Source organism: Sphaerodactylus townsendi, linkage group LG03 (genome assembly GCF_021028975.2).
Source record: "Sphaerodactylus townsendi isolate TG3544 linkage group LG03, MPM_Stown_v2.3, whole genome shotgun sequence".
Classification (NCBI taxonomy): domain Eukaryota; kingdom Metazoa; phylum Chordata; class Lepidosauria; order Squamata; family Sphaerodactylidae; genus Sphaerodactylus; species Sphaerodactylus townsendi.
In genome coordinates, this window is record NC_059427.1 from 138668829 (window position 1) to 138686273 (window position 17445).

Consider the following 17445-nt stretch of genomic DNA (forward strand, 5'->3'; position numbering starts at 1 on the left):
TCTGGCAGATATCTTTCAGAAAATTAATTTTTTAAACATGACCTTTCAGGGCAAAAACAGTAACCTCATAGATAGTGAGGAAGCCATTATTTCTTTCCTTGAGAAACTCAAAGTCTATTGGCACAATACAGGACACCAGGAAATTTTACAATTTCCAAACCTGAAAACGATCCCAATGACCTTACTGTTTATGTGAAACATCTCAAGCAGTTACCTAAGGATATGCAAGAAAAAAATTAATGTCCTGTTACAGCTCAGTATCCTGGATTGGGTTCAGAATCCATTTGAAGTAAAACCCACCCAAGTTGAAGCAGAAATCAAGAGAGTGTGATTGATCTTCAGAGTGATATAATTGCATGTTGTTAATTCTGTCAGTTTCAAAAAGATTTTTTGGATCAAGAGCAATCTGTCGAATAAATTTTCAACACTGGAAAAAAGCTCAAAGATTTTTTTGTTGCCTTTTTCTCACCTTATTTAAATAAGTGCAGATTCAGCAAAGCAGTTTTCTTGACAAAATCCAGGAACAGAATTGATGTCATGGCAAGAGGTGACCTCTGACTGGCATTGTCTAATCTGGAGCCTGATATCATGAAATTTGCATAAAAGCGCAAAGCTCAAGGATTGCATTAGGCCTGATAGATGTTTAAATTGTAATTTCCTACAGTCTTTTAAAGAGTTTTTCCAGTATGTCCAGTCTTCTTGGTGTTCAATAATAAATGATTTTATATTCATCTGTTTTTATATTCATCTGTTTGTATCATTGTTTGACAAGGGAACCCGGGAACCCTAAGAAGAGCTGAGGCCAAAAAAAAAAAAAAAAGGTTGATAAGGGCTGATTTAGGCTCTACTTGATGCAAGATTTTCTTACTTCTGGGAGAGTAATTCCTTCTCTAGTGTTTTATGTGTTTCTGGATTATTAAGAATCACTGTACTAAGTTGTCAAAGAAGAGCCTTTGAGCTGCCTTTGCTTGATATGTGAATATTGTTAAGGTGGGCTAGAGCACAGAATTCACATTAAATGTAGGTTGTGGCCAGTCAGAGTTTAACATTTGTGCTGCTACTTGTTGCTTGTTTCAAAGAACTCTGTTCCTCATTTATGTCAGAAGTACTAATGAAAGAGATGCCCCAGGACAGCAAAAGGCAACTTGAATATATTACAAGGATGGAATATCCTAACGATGAACCAGCAATGTTCAATTCACATAAGATATTGTCTCCTTGTTATCTTCACAAGGCATTCCTAACATTGGAGCTCTTCAGAGGCAACTACCAGTGCAATCCTAAGGAATTTTCCTAAGATCAAGGCCCATTGGATGAGCAGAATTCTGAGCAGACCTGCTCAAGATGGTACTGTGAGTTACAGACAGCCACTGTGTATACTGGACGGAGTGCTGGACTACGATCTGGAAGAGCTAAATTCAAATACCCATTCGGCCATGAAGCTTACTGGGTGTGCTTGGGCCAGTGACACCTAACTCAGTGCTGTGAGAATACAGTATGGATGAGAAAACAATGTATGCTACCCTGAACTTCTTGGAGGAATCATGCAACATAATTTGCTACAGAGATTCTTTTAAATGAAACTGTTCTTTAAGGCATACATGTGAAGAAAGTGCAATTAGTCTTGGAAAGCAGTAGTATGGGTTTCCTGGAAATGTAAGAGGATGGGGAAACTTGACAAGAGGTCTCTCAACCTCCCAACCTTTTAATAGCAGAAATCACCCAGTGAGATAAATTCTGGGTAGAAACACCAGAACCCTTATTGGGTCCCCTGAAACAAATAAAAAGGGAGGCATCCTTCCTAAAGGATTTGGACCTATGTATATAAAACGAAACAGCGCTGAGCATATCCACGGAGTGCATAGCCCTGTCTGCAAGCGATTGGGGGGGGGGGGGGCGGGCTTAAAGAACACTGAAAGGACCACATCCTGGGAAAAGTGGAATCATGACACCCCCTTGGGAAGGTGTTCTAGATTAGATCATTGGACCACATTGTCAGGGAAAAACTGGGTAAATAGAGGGTCACAACATAGGGGGATGAAGTCACTGATTCTGCAAGCAGATGTGATGGCCACCAGGAAGGTCATCTTGAAGGACAGGAACTCAATAGAGCACAAAACCAGTGGTTCAAAGGGAGCATGGGGGAGGTAGGTTAAAACCAACATCAGGCTCCACTGAGGAACTGGGGGTCTAAGAGAAGGGAACATGTTGTTAAGACCCTTCAGGAACTTATTGGAAAGGGGAAGAGAAACTAAAGAACAGGAGCCCACTCCATCATGAAAAGCAGAAATTGCTACCCAGTCAGCCATAATAGAAGAGTTGGCTAGGCCAGAGCTCTTCAGGGACAGCAGGTAAGATTTTTTTAAAAAAATCAATTGAATGGCAGGCAGACCACATCCAATTCAAATCAGGTCTGCAGTATGCAGGGAGGGGAGTTTAAAAGTTCCCTCTTCTGCTTTCCTAACCCAAAAGACCCTATTTGCCCCATTGGAGTAAATATATGGGTACGCTGTACCCATATGTTTCCCTAATAGGGCAAATAACAGTTCCCCTAAGATCAGTGTAGGCCGAGAAAATGGTACTAGGCAGAAGGCTTGACACTCACCCCTTTTGCAGTGCATCAGATAACTGGATTCCAAAATTTGCTGGGAGCTTCAGATATGAAACTCCTGGCATCTCATCAGCTTTGATCCAAAAGGATGTTCTTGGAATTATTTGATCACATCAATTTCTGTCACTCCCGTCTAACCATATCTGTGATTGTTCAAAAATTGAGACAGTGTGGGACATAATGAACACTTCCCTTTCGCCTAATTTTGGTTTTAAAATCCCAGGTGAAATGATGAGAATAATTGAACTTCAAGAAAAAATGATTGTCAGCGAAGACTGGATTGAGGAGGCAGAGAAGAAACTCCTGAAACACTTTCATGCCATCCAAAAAAACATTCAGCGTCTAATCAAGATGTGTGCCCCACTCTTACAAATGACAGAGAAGGCGAGACGAAAGTCAGGTATGTAATCGTGAAGAAGAGGCTGGAAGCGAAAGAGGTTGTGCCGCTACAAAAAGTGGCTTGCTGTTGGCTTTCTGGTAGGGAAAAAAAACCAGTTGGCAGATAAACTAAGCATTTAGAAAGTCAGACTAAAGAGGCCTTTCTCCTGGGCAATTGGTGCAGTATTAAAATCAATGAAACAGCAGGAAGGTCTTGGTAAGGAAATATGGGCAATTATTAGGAAAGGAGCAAGTCTTATTTAGTTTCTGTATATCCTGATTGTATTTTAAGGTGCCACTCATTTTACTGTCAGTGCAATTCCTAATAGCCTATGATTTGGGGGACCCTATTTCTGAGAAGTGTTTTACTATCACCAATTACGTGTTTCAGTGTTTTTGGAGTATACTGAAAACTCTGTTTTCTCCCAGCCTGTTGGTGCTTCTCTTTGGTAAGAGATACCTTTTCCATTACAGAAGAGTGCACAGAGGCAAAATACAGTGGGACTTAGCCAGGCATGCATGTGTGCTGAGAACAAAAGAAACTTGGATCTGGTTCACACTAATATAAGGAACCTTTATTAGAGAACTCCATTCTAGATAGGAAAGTCAAGAGATAGAATTTTTATTCTAATCTAGTTAGCTGGATGGACAGAGATGCTCTGTGCATCTCTCCGCAAATGGTTCAAGATGGAAAACTGTGGAGAGAAAGCAAAAAAGGAAGAAAGTTCCCTGTGAGTAGCAATCTGTGTATCAAAAGGTTAGTGTCAGAGCAGTAGATAAAAGGATGTCCAATGTCTTTAGCTCTCTGACTCATTAATCAGTCTCCTCTGCCACTGAGGCAGGAAACAGGGCACAATCCTTCACTTTCAACACAACTTGCTCCTATTCCCTCAGGGATAAGAGAGGCATCATTGCTGCAAAACTGGGCAGGGGGATCTTTTAGAGTTTTCTTAGTTTATAAGGTGGCTCACCCGTGATCATCCCTGGTCCAGTGGCTCTTTACTGCTGAACTAAGGCTGCATCTACACACCAACGATTTTCCAGTTTCCTTCCATTTCCACTGTGAATTCAGAAGCATCCATAGCAGCATTGGAACATCCAAATGGTATTTCCCCCTGCTTTCTAGTGCTACCAAAGCACTTTAAAAAACAGTACTTGACATAACAATATAGTTTTAAACTACAGCAATGTGCCAGTCAATAATATTAAGCAGTAGTGATATGTCAGATACCAAATGTAATTGACATAATGCTACAGCTTAAAAATAAGTGCTTATAACTACTGTTTATCCTTAGAGAAATACGTTATTTACCTTTTTGTTGAAGACTGAAAAAAAAGTCATCCAATGGTTTTAGGAAGAATGGCAGCAGTGGAGGAACGAGTAGAGCTGCTAAGGCCTGGGAAAAATGCCTTCTGTGGACTTTTTTCAGTTTTTCCAATAAAAAATTAGAAAATTTGGGAAAGTGCTGGACAAAACCTCATGTGAAATATCTCCTTTTGACTGAAAAAAAACCCATTGTCTTACAAAGCATTTTGTAAGACTGAGGGATTTTTCTATTTTTCTATTTACAACATTTTCTGGAATTTAAAAAAAACTTAAATAGTTTTGGTAACATTCTATAATATGGTATTATTTATTAAAAAGTTCAAGTTTTTTCAATGTTATAAAATTTAGTGCTGGTAGTCCTACCAACTATGACTGTAAACATTTCTACCTAAAAAGACACTTTAGTGCTGGTAGTCCTGTAGAATGTGTTTTGTACTTTACACTTTTATTTTTTTTTACCTTCTCAGATGTCAAAAATGTAAGATATGTGTAATGATAGCACAAAATTGCAACTTTTTCTCAAGTAACGGGCACTTGACGTTTTTCTTGTAGAAAGTGAAGATACTTATACTTCTATAAAAATACTAATAGTGCAATTTTATATGCTAAGTTGTAAATAATGTGCAGTTATCCCTCCCACATCGCGATTTTCCCCATCACGACTTTGATGTATTGCAGGTTGGAATAAGAAATTAAATTAGAATTTTTGGGGAGTTTTGCAGAAGCCGCTGATGACATGCAAAGGCTAACAGAAGACATAGAAAAGTTTAGAAACTCAGAAATACATAAAATATATGCATAGCACTGCATAATATCAGTATATTTTATCTTTTAATACCATAAATATACACAATTTCTTTTTTAAAGTTAAAATTACATACATACATTGCCTCAGAAGCGTAGCTGGGCAGGAGTGCTCCCAGGGACACTCTGTGTTTTCCACCACCACTCTGCCCTCTCCCCCCACGCCCCCTACTTACCTTTTCCAGCTTTCTGCTGGCTGAAAATGGACCAGGCTGATGGGGCGTGGCCAGGCATGGCAAGGGGGCGGGGGTGATTTTTACGCCCCCAGGCACGCACCTGGTGCAACGTGCCCCCATTCCCTTGTAGCTCCACCACTGCATAGCCTTTATTGGCATATGCATTAATCATAAAGTTACAACACAAAATACAATAAAATGAACAACCGAATAAACTTGTTGAAAATAATCAATTATCTCAGATAGAAATTTTGCAACTGACTCAGAATAATCCACATCTGAATTGTCCAGGAGAAATTAAAGTTAAAATAAAACTAAAAGAATCAGACTTCTTCTCTGATATGAAGGGAGGGCCAAAAAATTTATATGGATTTCCAGATTGCAGGGGAGGCGCTGCATCCCTAACATCCACAGGGTGGAAGGGATAACTGTATTTTATACCATTTGATTAGGAAAAGTTCAAATTGGATAGCAAAACAAGTACAACATATATTTCAATTTCTTACAAAATCTCAGGGTTTAAAAAAAAAGAAAATTAAAAGAAAAAGTGTTTTCTCCATTGCTTCAAAATTTCTAGAAGTTTTATACCTGTAGAGCTGAGGCAAGGAAAATGGCACTGATGGGGGCAAAACTTGCAAAACTTTGCATCTTACTATCAACACAGCATGCAAAGCTGCTTTGACTATAGTCTTTTCCAAAAGATTGTATCAAAATTGGTTTGGGACAGTTCGTAGCAAAAAAAGGGGAAAACATGAAAAGTGGACAATTGATGGATGAGATTATGTGGATGCCAAAAAAAAAATACAGACAAAAATGTTCCAGGTTAGACATAAAACTGCAGCAAACCTCTGTGTGGAAGCAGTCTAAATTTCTTTTAACCTATAATTGAATTTTCTTTTTCTATAATTGTCACAGCTGCCAGAGTTTCCTTGTTTCAAGCGTGGAGAGTCAAAGTGATAGAGAATCCACAGTTAGCAGAGCCCTTGAAAGCAGAGCAGATGGTGGAAGATGAAGCTCTTACTTTCGCTTATACTCGTGAGATTAATGAAATGATATTGGAACTTACTGACCTTTTATTCTTCAACAAAGAAGAGGTGACGGCTATCAAATATATTGCAGCCATGGTGGAAAACCTGACAAAGGCCTTTGGTCTTCTAAGCAGGCAATTCCGCAGCCTAAAAGTCAAGTTGGAAGTGGGGGCTGCAGAAAGCAGAAAGCACGACCCTCAAGTCACAAGCTTGCAGAGGGAATTGCGAATGATCATAGAGAAGAAGGCAGCATTGGAATTGCAAGTCCAACATGCTGAAGAAAGATGCAAGCTACTCCTCACCACCAATGAAGCTATGCAAAAGGAGTTGCAAAGTGCATATGAGAGAGGACAGATGTCGAAGCCCTCCCTCAGCAGCCCTTCAAGCAAAGTTCTTCAAGAGAAAACGAAGTCTCAGGTGGACATCCAAAAAGACGTAAGCGTGACCAAGTCTGTAAAACAATTTCAACCAACTGCTAGCAAGGTGTCTAGTGTGGAAAGTGAAGCACCCTCCAGCTCAGAAGAGATGAGGAAGCTGAAACATGAATCAGAAGATTATGACACTCAAAAACAAGTATCAGTTGTTTTCACAACACAGTCTCAGACTTCCCTTGCTCAGGACAGCCAAAGTAAGAAGAGCTTGAAGGAAACAACATCACAGATAGCATCACAAAAGTTAGCAGAAAAAACAACTCCTCCTGGGGAAAAAAAACGTTGGGAGTTTCCTATAGAGAAAGTTATCCAATCCATCAAAACCTTGAAAACAGACAAACAGCCTACTTCCCCACTGGACCCAAAGTTAGCAACAGCCAAAGTTGTCACAGAAAGTAATTTATCCCAGTCGTCTGGAGCAGGTGTTCCAGGCAACATTCAGGAATTAACTTCTGAAGGGGAATCATCACCACAGTCTTCAACAGTAAGTTCCCCCACCTCCAGAATCACAGAGGACGTCAAGTTGTCTGCAGAGAAACCATTGCCAAAATCTCCAGGCATCCAGTTGGATGGGAAATCTGAACGGAAGCTATCACTAAAACATTCAGCACAGAAAATTGTAAAGGATGTTAAATCCCAAAAACGGGTTAAATTCCTAAAAGGCGTGTCAGCTCAGACAGCTCTAGATAGCAGTGAACTGGTAGGTACAGAAATTCCAGAGGGAAGTCCATTGCAAGAATCCTTAACGGGAACAGCTGAGGACGTAGAACCTGAGAGTCAGGATGCACAAACTGGCAGATTCAAAGAAAAGAAAGAAATGGATCCTAGAAGTATACTGGTGAAGAGACCAACAGACATCAGCGAAAGAGAAGGTGAGAAAGAAAAGCAGGCAAAGATTATGAGAGATGTCATCCATCACTTAGGAATAAAGTTGCAAGAGCTTGCCAAGGAGAAAGGTGGTGTGCTAGAAGAAGATACTATCAAAGAGCTTTTTGATGAAGTAGACATGACCCCTGAAGAGGATATATCAGAACAGGATATATCAGGACATGGCCGAGGAAGTCTCACTGCAGACATGCTTGCCAGAGCACCCTTAGTAAGAAGGTTTGAACTGCACACTTCTGCAATTGAACGATCATCTAAATCTAGAGAAGACCCTGGTGAGGCAGTCTCTAAACAGGATGTGAAGTCTGCATTGCAAGAGTTTCAGGCATCCATCCTAGCTTGCATAGAGGACAAGCTGGAGAAGCTAAAGAAGCCTTCCTCAGACAGCTTGAAGGAACCTGAGAAACCGAAACCTGCCGACCCACAAGTCCAAGATCTCTATCAGGAAATAGATAGAAAACTGGACGAATGCTTCTCTGCAATGAAGCACAAACACAGAGGTGCCATGATAAAACGGAAGAGCTCAAGCCAAAGGAGTGGAGAAAAGGAAATCAAACTTCAGTCTTCTCTTGAGTCTCCCACTATCATGTCCCAAGAATCCTCAGTCAGTTCTCTGAGTCTTCCTGAAGAAGAAGGAGACCAACAAACGGTCTCCAAAGCCCACAAGCTGTCAAAGCAGCACCTGAAGCAAGCCCAAACTGTGTTGACGGATCAAGAAAAGCAGCAAAGGAAAAAAGAAGACCTGTCCAAGTATATCCATCCCGAGGAAGAAAAGCTGCTTCACCTCCCTGAAGTGGTTCTGTGTGTCCAGGAAAAGAAGAGTCAAGAAAAAGAGCTACAACAGACTGAGAGTTTGCTGGAGTCAGAACCGGGTCTTTGGCTCCTGCGCCTACAAGGGCGACTGGAGTGGGAGAAAGAGAGGCTCCACGAAGAGCAATTGCGGCTGCAGGAAGAACGGCAGAGGCTGCAGGATGAAGAGCAATACCTGCAACACTGGCATAACTTATTTGAGAATCAGCAGGAACAATGGAGCCAGCAGCAGCAGCAGCAGCAGGATCAAGAGTGCCTTTGGAATGGCCAGCTTGAGCACTGGCAGCAGGTGACGCAGGACCACGAAGAGATACAGCAGCACTGGTGGCTGAATGAGGAGCAACACCAGCAACAGCTGCAACAGCTACAGGAGGAACTGCAGACACTGCAGCGGCAGTATGAGCAGCAACTCTTGCAGCAGAAGGAGCAAACAGAAGATCAGAGGCACTGGGACGAGTTGCAGGTCTGGCGCGAGAAGCAGCTGCAAACCTGGCAAGAGGAGGATACGGAGCAGGAGAAGAAGCGAAGGCAGTGGCGGCAGCAGCTGGCAGACCACGAGAAGTTTCTTGAGACCTGGCAGCAGGAAAAGGCTGAGAGAGAGGCGCAGTACAATAACTGGCAGGAGGAGATGTGGCAACAGCAGCAAGCACAGGAAAGCCTCTGGCAGCGACAAAGTCAACAACAGCAGCGGCGCTGGCAGCGTCAGGTGCAGCGGCATCATATCCAAGAGCGCAAGCGGCAGGCCCAGCAGCAAAAGGTGCAGGAGAGACAGAAGCAGATATGGAGTGAAGAGGAGATCCTGGCTCCCAAGCTCAAAATGCTGAGGACCAGAGTTCAGGGGGAATTGGCCAAGGAGGTCCAACAGCAGGAACTCAGGGAACCTTTATCCATCAAACTGGAGCCTCCGACCCACAAAATTCAAGTACCTCCTACTGCCCGCATGGATTATCTCCTTCCTGCTACCCACAAAGCTGGTCCACTTCCTACTACTCCCGACCTTAGCCCTGAACCTAGTGATGTATATATAGATTCCTTTGACCTGGACATCACTTTCTCTCCTAAGCTGTTTCCCAGAGACGATGGTTTTCCAGCACCTAGCATGACAGAGCAGCATTATTCACTAAGTGTGGAAACTCAAAGGAAAAACTTAGAGCTGTTGGAAGAAGCTAACCAGAAGGTTGGACTTACCTCAGACCTGTATAAGAAAGCCAAAGAGACAATTACTGAAGTGTTAAACAGCAATGTGGAAAGGCTTGCCTTGCTCTTCCGGAAATACATCGCTTTCCGTCGCCTCCAAGAAATCAGGTTAAAAAAAGTAACACATTAAGCTACTATGACAGTCCTGGGAGCAGACCATCAAGTCACTATTTTGAATGTGCTGCTACCAGACTGAGAACCCAATCTGAAGGGGAGGGCAGATTTTGAATGTTTTTCCCCTATAAAATATAAGAAATACTATACTAGACAGAATTTCCTTTTATGAAAAGGAAACTGGCACCCCAGGCCTCGCCACAAAGTGGAAAGTTCTAGAACTGGTCTGTTTTAATTCTTTGGCAGCATTGGAATATGATGATGTAAAAGATAATATTACACCATAAATAATAGGCTGACCTCGTATTAGGCTGGAGATTTGGCGGTGGAGCTTGGCAAGGGCAGGATTTGGAGAGGGATCTCAGTGTGATATAACACCATAGACTCCACCTTCTAAACCTTTTTTTCCCCAGTGGAACTGATTGTTATTTAGAGAGAAATACCTAGAGGTTGGCAACTCTTCCCTGACCACAAGGGCTGTTATTCCACAATGGCCACCTAATCCTGAGGTCACAAGGTACTGCTGGTAAGAGAAGAAAGCAGGCAAGAGCCATAACCCAGATGGATCTGCTGAGGGATCTCTGGATCCAATGCAACATCTAATTTTTCAAATATGCAAGCACAGCAATTTAGGAACAACTCCTACTAAAGCATGCAGCACAACTGCTTACGCATTTCAAATATTTATGGCCTATTGTTTTCTCCCTGAAAAGAGGCTCAAGGAGGATTACCAAATAATAGTTGCCTAAACATACAAAAAACAACCACCAAAATCCACAAAGCATTAAGGGGCAATGCATATTACATGTCTGATACTTGCTGTTCCTTGAAAAAGCAGCTTCAGGAGAGAACTTGGAAAGAAAAGTTGTCAGGGGCTCATTCCGCACACACAGAATAATGCACTTTCAAACTGCTTTCAGTGCTCTTTGAAGCTGTGCGGAATAGCAAGATCCACTTGCAAACAGTTGTGAAAGTGGTTTGAAAACGCATTATTTTGCGTGTGCAGAAGGGGCCAGGGAGGAGAGTGCTTAAGCATGTTCTTGTCCATTACTTCTCTTTTCCAAATTGTCTTCAAGATGGTGTTTTCTCCTGCAGGGTTCCAAAACATTTTTTTTTGTAAGGGAAAGGCAGCCACTGCGCTTTTTAAAATTTTTCCCTTTTGTGACAATGGCCCCTTCCACACATGCAGCATAATGCATTTTCAATCCACTTTCACAATTGTTTGCAAGTGGATTTTGCTATTCCACACAGTAAAATCCAGCTGCAAAGTGCATCGAAGTGGATTATTCTGCACGTGTGGAAGGGGCCTTCGTATCTGCTGTCTCTGAAAAATCAAAGTAGTACTGCATGTGACATGAGTGTTTTAAAACACAGAATTTTGAACTGAACTGCTTGAAATGAAGCGAGGATGACAGATTCTCAACAGCCAAAGGAACCAGCATTACAGTCTGAACCCACAAATGCCTAATCAGAAACCTATCCTACTGATTTCAGTGGGATTTGATTTCAAGTGAATATATTTATGATAGCAGCCTTGATCCTCTTTAGCCTCATAAAGAAATTGAATTCTTTACTGCTGCCACCATAGAGAACTCACCACAAAATTGTTGACCAAGGTCTTTTCCACACAGCAACACTTTCCTTCAGAGGTCCTGGTGTTGGAACTTCTGCCAATGCAACGTGGCAGCAACAAGCCTACCAGATGACAGCTTTCCCCACATTTCCCCTCCCCTAGTCCCCACAGCAATCATCCCCCCCACCACACACTTTCAATTTTTAAAAAAAGGGGTAACAGACATACCAATATAACATTATATCCCTATGCCAATTGCCAATTAATTAAAAATAACTGGTTGAATGCTTGGGAAATGATACTGAGTAAATGGAACTGGGGAAATCCAAAAATTTCAGTCCACCTGGCAGCCAGTCTAACTTTACTTTGATTTATCCCCAAACATGGCTCAGGAAAGACCCAGGGGGTGTATGGTTGCAACTCGAAGCTGTGGGGAAGAAAGTGCACTTCCCGACAGTGTAGATCCCAAGGCAAATCACTGGTGTAGAAATGGACAGAATGTATCATGAGATCTGAACCAGAGTTCCCGTCTGAACTATTACAATGGATGAGGAAAATCTGTGATTCTGCAACAGCGGAACAAAACTAATAAATCAGTTAAGATTGTGCACCAGGCAGAGGTGGGATTCAGGGGGTTCAGAGAACTGAGGAAAATATCACTTTTTAAATACTTAAAATATTTTTATTAAGTATTAATATTTTTAATACTTAAAATAAAAAAGTGATATTAAAAATATTTTTAAATACTTTTTGACAGTCATTATTTGAATCCCACCACCATCAGAACCTGTTGTTAAAATGTTTGAAAAGGAAGAGATCTGTCACTCTCCAAGCAATTAAAAGCAGCTTTCCACCCCTCCTGCAGTGCTGCTGTAACCTCTTTCTGCTCTTTCCTTTTAAAGCTACCACAGAAGTTTCTCTCTTCTTGACTTTTCGGGCAAAGGGGAAAGAGATGCATTGACAGACACACCTCTGATCTGAAAGGGAAAATTGAATGCAATTTTGCTGTATTTTTAAAATTACACGCCGGTTAAATGATTAGGCTTTAATGGTTTAAGAAGTTTCTTTCAGCAACAGAAACATTTATTCAGTGTTGTCCCTCTTACTCCCTCCTTTCCATTCCACCCATCCCAATTTGCAGGCAAATCTTAACTGCACAATTAGATGCTGCCAAAGATGACAAGGATGGAGCTACAGTGCAAAAATTATACAGAGTTGTGGAGAGGCTGGATGCTCACCAGGAAAAGGTTCTGAACAACTGGAGAACTGATCAAAAGACTGTGGAGAAGAAGCGTCAGCACAACATGGAAAATATGATTGTTCTGTTTGCTCAGGTAAGCTTGTGGGGTGATTTCGTATCTCCAAGTACCGGTAGGTGTATATATCAGTTTCTCTAAAGTCAAACTGCACAGTAAGCTTTCCATTCCTGAACCATATTATGAAGCAGAGGTCACTGTGTAAGGTGACATCAGAGAGACATTTAATCAATAATTGGTTGTTATGGTTTCATTTGTTTCACTCTTTCTCTCTCACTCTCTCTCACACACAATGCTGACTTATATTGAATCAATTGGTCCATAAGCATCCATCCTGTAAACTCAGACTGGCAGCAGCCCTCTGTGTTTGGTGTGTGTCAGAGCAGTCCCTACTTCAGGGCCATCCTGTGACTTAGGAAACATAGCATTCCCTTCGCTACCTGCTTCACTTGATGAGAAATCCCAATTCACATTCTTAAAACAAAGTCCAGATGTTGTGCTATCACCTGAGGTATTCCCCACCAAATTTGACAATGCCCTACTCCTATTATCATCATTATTCATTTGCCACAAATTTGTGGAGGTTTTCATAACTCTTTCCAGGAGATTTATTGGAAAAGCTCCCAGAGCTCCCAAATTAGTCCCCTCGATTTGAGTTCTGTTGCCTCCCACTAAGAGTGTTTCAAAATAGCTAATAGACGCTTTATCCAACTAAGTCCAGGGACTTCAGTAATTCTCACATTCCACACTGGAAACCCAACAGCAGACTGTGGAGAAGTCTGGCCTGGCAAACCAGCATACTTTCCCAAAACCTTTTCCCATTCCAACATCCCAAGGGGGAATAGCCCTTGCATTGAAGATACTGTTAAACCTGATCCCTCAGAAACACCGCCCCCCCGCCCCCCCAAGTTGGTGTTCCAAATGATGTTGAAGACCAAAGATACTGAAATGGCTCCTCTCAACCCCGTCGATTGCATAGAGGGCACTGGCAATGTATTGCCTCCAATGCCAACATTTTGCTATAATCCAGAATTTTGCCTGTTCTGCCGAGACAGCAACAGAATTGAAATTGTATTGTAAATTATTGTTGGAAGCTGCACTGAGCCCAGCTTGGCTACAGGATGGTGGGATATAAATGGAATAAAATAAAATAAACTACACCCCTGTGAGGTAAATTGGGCCAGCTATGAAGTTTTTGGTTTAATGTAACCTCAGAAACTAGGTGTCTGAACAGGGATTTGAAACTGGCTGTCTCTAGTCCTAGGCCGAGATTATAATGGCTATACTACACTGATTCTAGTACTGACCCCTGCTCCACCTGATGGTTCCTCTCTAGGTCTGGACAATGATTGAAGTTAGGCAAATAACAATTCTTTCTCTCTGCCATTATTCCAGCTTCGCAAGGTCTATCAACTCCAGCTCAGCACCCCCTGCCCTCCAAGGATCAAAGCAGCAGGAATCTCAGCAGCAGGAATCTCAGCAGCAGGAATCTCAAAGGAGATCCACTCCGTACCTCCCACTGGACCTATTTTCCTGAGACACAAAGTATACCAAAGCCCTCTGTTTGCTATGAAGAAACCTGTTGCATTCTCGACTGTTGTCAGGTACAGTATAACTAGAAATAAGGAACAGTCAATAGGACATTAATCAAAAGCAAAAACAGATACACCCCATTCTTTAACCTCGGTATTATATTATCAATAATTCAAGTTGAAAAATTAATGAAATTTCTAAATATTCAGGAACAATTGAATCTGGCCATTATTCTGGTACCTGGCTGTCGGGCTTGGAGTTTTAAAAAGACAAGTAGAAAATGACATAGCAATGACAAGGATGTAAATGAAAAGGATGTTCTCCAATCAGCAGAGGTACACACATCTTTCTGCTAATGAGAACTGTGCAGAGAGCTCTGTCTTCCAAAGTATATCAATCACATTGCTGACTCACTGGCTTGGAGAAAGGCTTTGATTTGCTTCTGTATGCATGAAGCAATTCCTCACAGCTGGCTAGGTACAAAAATAAATATTTTGCTGGTATATGCTGGCATACATTCAGTGGCAATGGCACAGACAGAGGGACATGGTGACAAATTATGGGCAGCATCCATCTTTAGCCAAAGGAAGGCAAACATTTGTTTGCATAAATCAGCAAAAAGGTAGCCAGTCCAGCAGACTGAGGATGATGTAGACAAATTCTATACTGCCTGAGGGAAGGATGGTGTATGTGTTCACAGAGTAATTAAGAAGAAGAGTTGGCTTTTTATCTGCTTTTTTCTATCTTTAAGAAGTCTCCATGCAACTTACACTTGTCTTCCCCACAACAGATAGCTTGTGAGGTAGGTGGGACTGAGTGAGTTCTGGAAGAATTGTGATTAGCCCAAGATCACCCAGCAGGCTTCATGTGGAAGACTGGAGAATCAAACCCAGTTCTCCAGATTAGAGTCTGCTGCTCTTAATCGCTACACCATAGAGGTTCTCAACAGCAAAGGTGCACAACCTTATAGTGTACATAAAACTATATTTAAGAACTAACATACTTGACAATGAAGAGGAGCAAGAATGTGTCCTTCACTAGCTGAGACAGAGTCTAAGTGTGGAAATTCTGAGTCGAAGCAGGATATTATCTTAAGAGAAGCATTCTGGAGACAGACAAGGAATGATATTTAACTGGAGAAAAGGTGCTCCCTATCCTATCTAGTTGTCTTCTTGCTGCCCGCTGTGCGTTCTTCTCTTCTTTGTACAGCAGACAGTGCCTATTCCAACAATATGCCATACCTTCTTCATGTGTGTTCACTGCAATCCATTTGAGGCAACCCTACACCCTTTGCACACCATGAGGCAGATTATTCCAGTAGTTATTGAGCTGCCTTGGTTAAAATTATAACAGTATCCCACCCTTAGGAAGATATTTATCTGGCTTTTCAATCAGCCCCAGTAACTACTGGAAAAATGTACAGTATTTCTTTGTTTGAAAACAACTTTCCTTTTATATGGCACTTGTGAAATACGTAAATCCAACAAATAAAATAATCAATCAATCAATCAATCAATCAATCAATCAATCAATCAATCTATCTATCTATCTATCTATCTATCTATCTATCTATCTATCTATCTATCTATCTATCTATCTATCTATCTATCTATCTATCTATCTATCTATCTATCTATCACATTTTTATCCCAAAGGGCTCAGGGTGGGTTACAATAGTTAGAAAAAGAAACAAGGACGGTCCTAGGAGAATTTTGTTTAAAATAGTAAACTTATTAATGTAGTCCACTAAAAACAATTTTCAGTTCTTTTCACAAGCTTTAGAGAGCCTTTGTTTCTGAGAGAGGATTGTTTTGTTTGTTGGTACTATAATTTAATGAATCAGTTGTTTCTACTTAGTGCTTCTTAAAACTACTGGGTTCTTGAAGGATGGTATCCTTTCTTCACTACCCTGAACCTATCTTTCTTTAGAAACCCAATTCACCATCTCACTCCTGAGGTAATCTTTACAGATTTCAAATTCAACTGACCAGGGAATTCTCCTCAGAGCACAGTCCACTTTCTGAGAGAATTGTTTTTCTCTGTCTAGAAGACAGATCCCCTCTCTTCCTATTTTTGGGTCTGAGTGGAGACTTATTCTACAACTTCACTTCAGCCTTTCCCAAAAATAATCTCCAAGTTTATCTGAGTACCTCTGCTCTCAGCATAAGCAGACATTCAAAATACTTCAGTCCAGACTCAGTTTCCTCTGACTGAAAATTCCCTCAGAGTACACTTCTCACTCAGCTAAAGCTTCTCATGTCCACAAGCAGGATACCACAAACTGTTCACTCTCTCCCTCACTGAGTACAGCCTCCTCTAGCTCTTTTGTTTTTTGGTCAGCTGTTCATTCAGCCAGTCAGAGCATAGAGCTGCTACTGCTAACCATGCAGAGCTGTCCCACTCATAACTCTCCGCCTCATTGCTTCTGGCTGCACGTTGAATCTAATGTACCTGTGCCGTCCATCACACCATTCAAGAGACAGACAGAAATGGGCCAAACCAGACAAGGCACAAGAGATCAGAGGTGAAAACTGAGCTGATATATGAAACAGTTAATAAACATTTAAACATAACCCACCTCTCCATCAACTATGCTCAGGACAGTTTAAATAATGAGTTCATAACAATTTACGCACACATTTATAAACATGCAGCATCAAAACACTGCAACAGTCTCAGGAGCCAGAAGAGCTATTAAAATTAGCATTATGATAGCCTCAGCAGATTAAAAAAATCATCGCAGTAAAAGCAGAGTACATCATAAAGCCAACAGAGAGACTGACATATGGGGAAGCTAGAGAATACATTCCTCCTAGCATATATCCCCTACCTATTTTTGCTACCAATTTCAACTACCCTGTTTCCCCGAATATAAGACATCCCCGGAAAATAAGACGTAGTAGAGGTTTTGCTGAAGTGCGAAATATAAGGCATCCCCCAAAAGTAAGACGTAGCAAAGTTTTTGTTTGGAAGCATGCCTGACGAACAGAATACAGAAATATAAGACATCCCCTGAAAATAAGACATAGCGAATCTTTGGGAGCAAAAATTAATATAAGACACTGTCTTATATTCGGGGAAACACGGTATGCACACACATTACAAATTGTTAGGAACTCTGTCTATTTCATACTTAAAATGAACTTGCGGTGGGGAAGTGACTAATTGAGAATAGTACAAAACACTTTTTCTCCAACCCTAATTAATCCCACTGCCAGGACAATTTGTTTCAGTTGGCATAAGATAATCGTTAGAGTGTCAGACCAGGATGTGGAACAACTAGGTTTGAATCCCCACTCTGCCACAGAAACTCACTAGTTAA